This window comes from Protopterus annectens, chromosome 3.part1 (assembly GCF_019279795.1).
Source record: "Protopterus annectens isolate FY-2018-M chromosome 3.part1, PAN1.0, whole genome shotgun sequence".
Classification (NCBI taxonomy): domain Eukaryota; kingdom Metazoa; phylum Chordata; order Ceratodontiformes; family Protopteridae; genus Protopterus; species Protopterus annectens.
This window is the reverse complement of record NC_056732.1, coordinates 512,748,949-512,758,135: the sequence shown is the minus strand read 5'-3', so window position 1 is coordinate 512,758,135 and position 9,187 is coordinate 512,748,949.

Genomic DNA, 9,187 nt, shown 5'->3' with positions numbered 1-9,187 from the left:
ACTTGAATAAAGGGATAGGGGCATAGTGATTTTCCTGTACTTTAACAAATCACTATATGAGCAGAATAGCAAGAAAAGATAAAATATAATGCCACGAGACATCTAAGCGTAAGGAAAAACTCTAAAGTTAAACAATAGAAAGTCATATATTGTTGTTGTAAATTTATATGAATGAAAATGAAAATCTTTCCACTGCTAGCAGTAGGGGAAATAATTACTTTTAAATCCTTTCTTGTCCTTTCCAATAGCAGCTGTCACACAAACATGAAACTGCTAGGATCCCTCAGTGTTGGCAGCCATTGTGCGGAAAATGTATTACAAAATAAGGAGCACTTGGAATGATTTTGTGGTAGAAAAATATCTCTGAAAATAGAGACGGAGAGTATATTTTTTTTGAGTGTTAAAAATTAAACGTATTAAAGACAGATAAAGGTGATATAATGCAGCACTAATGATTTTTGTCTGTAGTTCACTTGAAAACATTATTAAAAACATGAAGCTGAATACATTTGCTGGTGTAAATACATTAGATTTTAGATTGAACTGTGGTGATAATTCAAAACAAGCTTTAACAAGGGCAGAAACATTTTTGATCTTGGAACTTCAGAGAACGTTCAAGCAGTGCCATGCATCATAAAAAAAAACTTGCAGTTTTTTTTTTCATTTCTAATATGATGCTTGCCAAACATACAGTGTAATAAAATGCTATGTTACTAAGTAATACATAGAAAAATAGTTGTCAGCCATGTTAAAAGAATCTGTCTCCATTGGTACCTTGTTTCGTGGACACTACTTATAAGTGTGATTGGATTCGAGTTGTTTGCGTTGGCCATTTAATCTCCTTTGTTGGCAGTGTAATGAATGGATGGAGACTGAATCCCACATCTGCCATCAGACATATGACAAATGAGGGTGGGGTTAAAAATCTGCATCGCTGGCATCTGTTATGTATATAATTACTTTAAAATATCATGGTAAATGCTCTCTGCTGCCTTGGGTTATGACCGTCACCTGTCATGCTTTTTAACAGAGTGGATACCAACAATCAAGCAAATACTCTGACAGTACCCTTAACTAATAAAGCATCAGCCACAAGCTTTTACAAATGAAAGGAATATAAACTATATGCTTTTAAAAGACAGTGTGACATTTGCAGGTAGAAAATAGTGTTTTCTCTAAACAGACTGACGGGATAAAAAATAACTAACTTTATTTCTTGCTGTCATTTCCTTTACTTGTAGCAATTGATTGAAGTCTAAAGTCCAAATAAGTCTGTCATCTGCAAAGCATTAGTTTAATGGTTCTCCCTAGGATAGAATTTCATTCAAATAGTAGTCTTAGACAAAATGTAAGAAAAAGGCATCTGCTGCTCTGGTGCACATAAAATAAATGTCCAAGTAACAGTCTTGGACAAAAAGAAAAAAAAACAACAGCATTCCTTCTGGCTTATTATGCTCCAAGACCAGCTTTCAAACACTTATTTTAAAACAAGCTGCTAGAATATCTGATCCATTCCTTTCAAAAGTGAGGTAATGTAACTTGTTAAGGAAATGTTTAGCTTGACAGCTGTAAACAATTCCATGCTATTATAAATAGCTGTAATTTCTATAATTCTAATGAAATATACAGCTAGTTACATAAAAAATAAATATCTGACACCCACTCCTTTCTAAATCACAAATCACTTTTTTTCTAAGAACCCCCAAGGCAAATAGCTTAGGGAGAAAGTTTATTTTCAAGGTTAAATCACCTAATTTCCTTTATTTGTAAGATGCTGCATGTGTTGGAAGTCAGAGTAAGAAAGTTTATTTTTAAAGTTCAATCACCCAGTTCACTTCCTTGGAAGATGTATATTTTTGATATGAGTAAAACCATTTTTCCATCTCCACCTTCTGAGATCTGTGCCTATTTCAACCCTCTTCTTGATCCTTCCGAGTAAGAGGCAGATAATATTTTGACTACAGTGGCTCAAATTTATGCTTACTGCTGCTGTGTATCCTTTCTCCTGAAATCACCCCATTCAGAAGTCGTCCAACATTTTTTGAAATGTTCTTATTTTAGGCTTGATGCTGTTACCTACTACTGAAATAACTACAGTACCAGCCTCTGCTGGTGGCATGGGGACTGAGTGGGTCTACACTCTTATGTGTTCCACATCTACTTTGTGTACATGTATTCACATTCAGTCAAGCAAACAAGGTACAGCTTCATTTAAGTCTTATGCTGTTAGGTTATCTGCCAAGATATCCTAAAAAAACCTGCTTGTTACCATGTTCCACTTCCCAATCCAAGTGAAACATGACCAATGGTATCTGAAAAGGCGTCGCTACCATGGCCCTAAATAGGGTAGACACATAACAGCTGAAGGCTTAACAATAGTCATGTTTGATTCAGCTTACTTTTAGCAATAATTCCTTTACCATTAGTCATGGTAGAGCACAGACCCTTACAATAATATCCAGCAGCTGTATTTACAAGACAACCCACTACCACAGTGTTACTTCCTCTGGTAGCACCCTTACATGACATTTGTTCCCATCCCTTCTCCATGGACATCTGGGCCTTACATATCTTGGTTATACTGGAAAAGTTTATCCATAGCATTTTAGATCTACTAAAAGTAATGACTTCCCCTTTGTAATTTCTCTAAATCTTTTTGATTTCTAATACCATGATGGGATTGGACCCCATTACTAAGAAAAAGTACGATTAAAGTTCATGAAATTAGTATTGTTTCATTCTTTGATGTCAGCCAAAAGTGTTCTTCCCAGCACTCACAATGTGCCCAGTAATGACTCCTGCAATTGGTATGTAGTTACATGCATTAGTAGCATATCTAAATATGATTGCAGACTCTGTTTTATAAGATCCACTACGCCTACTACTATTGGAGCTATTTGGGTATCTTTCTCCACATTGCTCTCATTTTTGCTTGCAAATCCTGATATTTTATAACTCTGTGTCTCTCTGTATGCAGGATGCTGTAGTCCCTGATTGTTGCAATTTCAGTGATGAATGCTACTTTTGTCTTTTCTTGGACCACTATATCTGTTTTTCTAGCAGCTGTCTTATGAACTGTTGGTAGCGGATGATTCCATGTGATGTAGACTTCATCATTTACTATGATGCTTTGGGGTGCATGTTTCTAGTGTTTTTCAGCTACTTTAATGCAACAGTCTCATGGCACTATTATGCCTTTCAGTATACAGTCCTTCTGCCATTAGTATGTCGCAACCAGATTGCTTAGTGATTATGGTCTTTGCCTCCCATGCACAAGATACAAGGTTTGATCCTGACCTCCAACCAATGCCTGTTTGGAGTTTGCATGTTCTCCCTGTCTTCGTGGGGTTTCTCCCATGTCTGAAAAACATGCTGAGTGTTTCCATTTCAAACTCACCAATGAATGGAGCTGTGGGCAGCAGCACAAACTCTACATGGTGCCCTATAGGGGAAGGAGTTGTACAGACCATCTGCTTTGGGCATCTACTGTGGTGTGCAGTATCCTCAAGATAGGAGAATGTGGATCACATTCTGCGCATCGTGGCAGGGCTTAACCACTCGATGTAAAATATGGATCTAGGTGATTCGGTCATGTTGACTAATATCACCAAAAATAGGCATGGATAGTTACCCATGCCAGGGTCCCATGTTAATGGTGGGAGGCCAGCAGCCCTCAATCAATAAGCTACTGGCTGGCCAGTGTCTAGTTCCCCAGCCTGAGTTACCTGGGATAACTCTGTTGAGACATAAAACCAACCAACCTGCCAAACATGAACTGAGAATTGCTATGCTTAATATAGGTTCACTGACAGGATGCAGCTTAGAAGTGGATGACATGATGATACAGAGGAGGCTGGACATCCTATGTATCCAGGAAATGAGATGTAAGGGCAGTGCAGCGGGATCCAGAGTCTACTACTCAGGTGGAGGGCAGGCTAGAAATGGTGTAGGAATTGTTGTGAGAGAGAGGCTTCAGAAGGCAGTAAGGGATATCATCAGAATTAATGACAGACTCATGGCAGTAAGACCCCAGTGTAAGATAGGGCAGTATTCAAAATGTCAGCCTATGCCCCATAGGGCTGTGATAGTGAGGAAAAGAGTGCATTTAGACAGCAGTTGCAGGACCTACTAGATAAAGCAGGGCAACATGAATTGATTGAATGCACATATCAGGACAGACAGAACAGGATACTAGGACTACCTGGGTCCACATGGGTGGGGCAACAGGAATAAAGAAGGAGAAGCCATTCTAGATTTCTGTCTGGCAAATGGCTTGATAGTAGCCAACACATGGTTCAGAAAGGCAGACAGTCAAAAGAGTAGTCAACATGCAACTCAGGTAGACTTCCTCCCAGTAACGAAAAGGCACTGGGGCAGAATCCATGATTGCAAAGTCATTTCCAGTGAAGCAGTCAGCCCACAGCATAAACCACTAGTTGCCACATCAGCTTGCAAGCAGTGGTCAGAGAAGGCTCTAAGGTCAACAGAGACCAGGCTGAAGACCTGGAAGTTGACTGGAGAGAAAGTACAACAGTTCAAGGAATTACTCAGGGCTGTAGCACCCCAAGAAGAGGAGGAAATATCCACAGTAAATAAGATACGAGTCCACCATGAAAATCACTGTAAGTATAGATGAAACAGCAACTAGTACAAAACACTGATACTTTATTAAAATAACACTAGGTTAAGCGCTTTCATCTAATAATAACTTAGACTTTATCAGAAACCCATCTGTTAGCCAAACCTTGTTTAAATAAATTAACCCACCAATCACCACACATATCATCCAGAATAATTAAAAGTTCATGATACTTCAGAATTTCAAAATAGAAGTACTTCCTAACATTCATCCTACCAATATGCTACTATGTAAACAATATACTACAAAATACATTCATAAAATCGATTACAATGACACAACAGCTGTTCATTGCCTAAAACATCTCCTTATTTATTTATTTTGCGTTGTGTACCTTATGTCCCAGTTTTTATGTTGGACAGACTGGGAGACATTTAAAAGATAGAATTTATGACCATTTGTATGCAATTAGGAGAAAGGATGAAAATAATGCCTTGTACAGGCACATCAGGGACAGTAAAAGCTGCACTACATTTAAATTTGCTTTATTAGAAGTAGTTAATATATCACGTAGAGGTGGTAACATTAAGGCAAGCCTGGGTGACAAGGAGGTTAGGTGGCAGATTTTATTGAATGCCACTACACCTCCTGGTATTAATGAATATATTTCAATAAAACCAGTGTTGCAAGCTAGGACATGATGCATTAGCAACATACGAAAGTTTAACTCTCTGATATGTATTTGTAGTTTTAAAATAGTATAGGTGTGCATTGAGTATATCTTAACATTTTAGGCAATGAACAGTTGTTGTGTCATTTAATCGATTTTATGAATGTATTTTGTAGTATATTGTTTACATAGTAGCATATTGGTAGGATGAATGTTAGGAAGTACTTGAATTTTGAAATTTTGAAGTCTCATGAACTTTTAATTATTCAGGATGATATGTGTGGTGATTGGTGGGTTCATTTATTTAAACAAGGTTTGGCTAACAGATGGGGTTCTGATGAAGTCTAAGTTATTATTAGATGAAAGCACTTATGATATTTTAATAAAGTATCAGTGTTTTATACTAGTTACTGTTTCACCTATCCTTACAGTGATGTTCATGGTGGACTTGTATCTTATTTACTGTGGATTAGTTGGTTTTGAGTTCTGTATGTGGTTTTTAAAGAGGAGGAAATAGGTGGAGTTGAAGAAGAATGGCAGTGCCTAAAAATAGGACTACAGGAAAGATATGTGGTCGAGCCAGGTATGGAAATAAGGTACATAAGGAAAGCCGGTGGTGGAATGCAGTTCAGGAAGTCATCAAAAGAAAAAAGGAGCGCAGGAAGAAGTGGGAGACAGAAAATACTGACCAGGCTAATAAGGACTACTCGTTGGCTAATAAAAAAGCTAAGAAAGAAGTTGCAATAGCAAAGAATAGGGCATCGGAGGCACTGTACCAACTTCTTGAAAGTTATTCAGTAAGGGGCACAAAGAATCTATATCAGGTTGCAAGGCAAAGACAGAAAGATGAAGATAGCCAGACACTCTTCATAAGGGATGCCAGCAACAACCTAATCACCAGCCCAGAGGACACCAAAGGCAGATGGAAGGAGTATTTCCAGCAGCTTCTGAATGAAGAAAAACACACAGAAGCTGTACTGCTCCAGAAACAGCCTATGATGAGAAAAGAAGAGGAGCCCACCCTAGAAGAAGTAAGAACAGCACTAAGGAAGATGAAGTCAGGGAAAGCAGCGGGCTCAGATGAGGTCACAGCACATATGATAATGATGCTGGTGAGATAGGGGATAAATGGCTCCTGAGGGTACTAATAGCAGTGTGGAGAGAAAGGCATAGCCCAGATGACTGGAGAATAAACATACCCATGCCAGTGTACAAAAACAAAGGGGGCATCCGCAACTGTGGGCAGTACAGAGGAATCAAACTCCTATCATATTGCATGAAAGATCTGGAGAGGGTGATTGATAAATGGATATGCAAAGTAATAGAATGTAAGATGTGAGATGAGCAGTTTGGATTCAGATCAGGATGCAGCACAACTGACCCAATATTTGCATTGAGACAGATACTTGAGAAGAAGTTAGAGATGAGGAGAGAGTCCAAATGGGCATTCCTAGACTCGGAGAAAGCATATGACATGGTCCCAAGAAAGCTGATCTGGGCAGTGCTGCAGTGGTTTGATGTCCCAGAAACATTGGTAGAATTAGTGCAGGCTATGTACAAGGACCCAATGACTCAAGTATGGACAGTGTTTGAACTCATAGAAAGGTACCCAGTGGGTGTTGGTCTACATCAGGGTTCATGTCTGAGCCCACTGCTGTTCATACTGGTGATGGACTACATTAGCAAACAGGTTGGAGGGGACAAATCAACAAAGTAGCTGAGAATAGAGATAGAAGGGAAGATAGTGCAACAGGTAAACCGCTTCAAGTATCTGGGAGGAGTACATGAGAAAGGTAGTCTGAAGGAAAAGGTCAAAGCTAGAATCAGTGCGGCTGCAGCCAACTAGCATAGAGTATCAGGTGTAGTCCATGACAGAAGAATGTCAAAGAATCTGAAAAGTAAGGCTTACAAGACAGTGCTGCAACCAGTACTACTGTATGGCACAGAAACCTGGTCAGTAAAGGCAGAACAGTTGAAGAAGCTAGAGGTGATGGAAATGAGGTAAGAGGAAGCGAGGATGCCCAGCAAAGAGGTGGATTGATTGTGTGAAAGAAGATCTGTGACAATCAGGCATGAGTGTTGAAGAAGGCAGGAGTCTGGCACTGAATCGAGAGAGTTGGCGGCATTTAACATGATACCCTACCCCATGGAGAAAAATGGGAAAAGGGGGGCCCCTGCTGCTGCTGATGATGGTGAACCAGCAATGAGGTGTGCAACTGTTTCCAATTCTGTTTTGCAAAGCCTACATTTGTCTGTTTCTCCCAAATGTTCAATGGACTTTGCAAACCAACGTGTACGTAGCCCACTATCTTGTGCCGCCAGTGTTAACCTTTTATCTCTTGGTTTGAATTCGGCTCTCCTTACCCATTCCTGATCAACATGAGGTTCTTCCAGAAGTTTTCTAAATTTGGAACTATATTTATGCATTTTTCACATTTCTTGCCTTCTCATCTGGTCCTTTACCTTATATTCTTTCTTTTTTGGCACATTCAGTTGCTGCCTGATTTTTATTTACTTCTGGTTTGATTTCCATTCCTACTTGATATCAGGAATCTATGTCTAGCCTTTCATGCCATGAGAGACCCAACCCTATTTGACTTCCTATTCCTTCACAGAACTAATGCTACCTTAAATACTTTGTTAAAGGAAGTAAGCCATCATTAGCAGATAAATAAGGCATGTTAGCATGATGGATTCATGTCACAAAGTATCCCTCACTTCTGGAATCTTCAAGGCAAAACTAGATAATTGGATGGGCAACCTCAAATTCTCCCCCAGTCTATCATGTCTTGCCTTGGTTAAGGCAAGAGGCAGCTTTGGATTATAGTTTTATGGCTAGGCCAGAAATGGTCTGCACACCGATTGCCTGGTACTTACCTATGAATCTTTTACATGTAACTGATTTCTTTGAATCCATGACATACTCTACTCATTTAAGCAAATGGCTAAGTACTTGTGATCTTCAGATCTCATCCTTCCTGTATTTTCTGGTTATTTTAAAATATTTTGTGGATTTCAAGGCTTCAGATAGTGTACTGTTGGTGGTAAGACTGCCATCATTTGACTGTCATTAGCTTTTAATTCTCCCTTTTCTTGCATGAGTACTGACAAAGAAGACACAGATTCATACTATAGTTGAAAAGGTAACAATTGCTGCATCCACTAGTGTCAGTTAAAGCAATTCCAGCTTATCATTCTTTCTTTCTTTGTGTAGGTGCTGAGAAGGAAATCTGGAACTGCTAATTTAGTATGAGTCCCATAATTCAGAGTTATGTTGCTTTAACTGATTCAGGTTTAAGTTTCATTTAAACAATATGAAATAAACTGACAAATAAACCGAATAAGAGCATGACGCACTTGCTAGAGCACAAGAAGAAGAAACTGTTACATGACATTGGTGATTTCCATGCTGGGATGGTTTATGCTTGGCAACAGAAATCCAAGAGGGGTAGGGCCAAGTTTAGACAGCAGAGTGAATGTGATTCTGCTGTAAGAGAATTGTTTATTTTACTTAAGATTTGTTAACTGGGAAAGTCCGAGTTGGAACTAATGGAGCCAATTTTCAGCGGAGGCCTTGGAGAAACACTCCAGAATTGTCAGTGTCATCTTTTGAAACATCTTCTAAAAAGAGTGTGTCTTTTGAAAATATTAGATCAGATGATGGTGGTGAGCAGTCACAGCACTTGGAAAAGAAGCAGAAGGAGAATTTTTCTCTGGGAAAGGGAAGAGGCAGAAAGAATCGCACCAAAGATTACAACAAAAAGATTGAGTGACTGGCTTTTTGACTGGTGTCTCATAAAAATGTTTTTTATTGTTTCTAGCGTTCCCATTGTTTCCATTGTGTCTAATGATGATGTGAATATTGAAATATACAACAAAGGTGCTTTGGATTTTCATGTACAAATGTTACAAGTAATTCATTTATCTGATTTAAATAT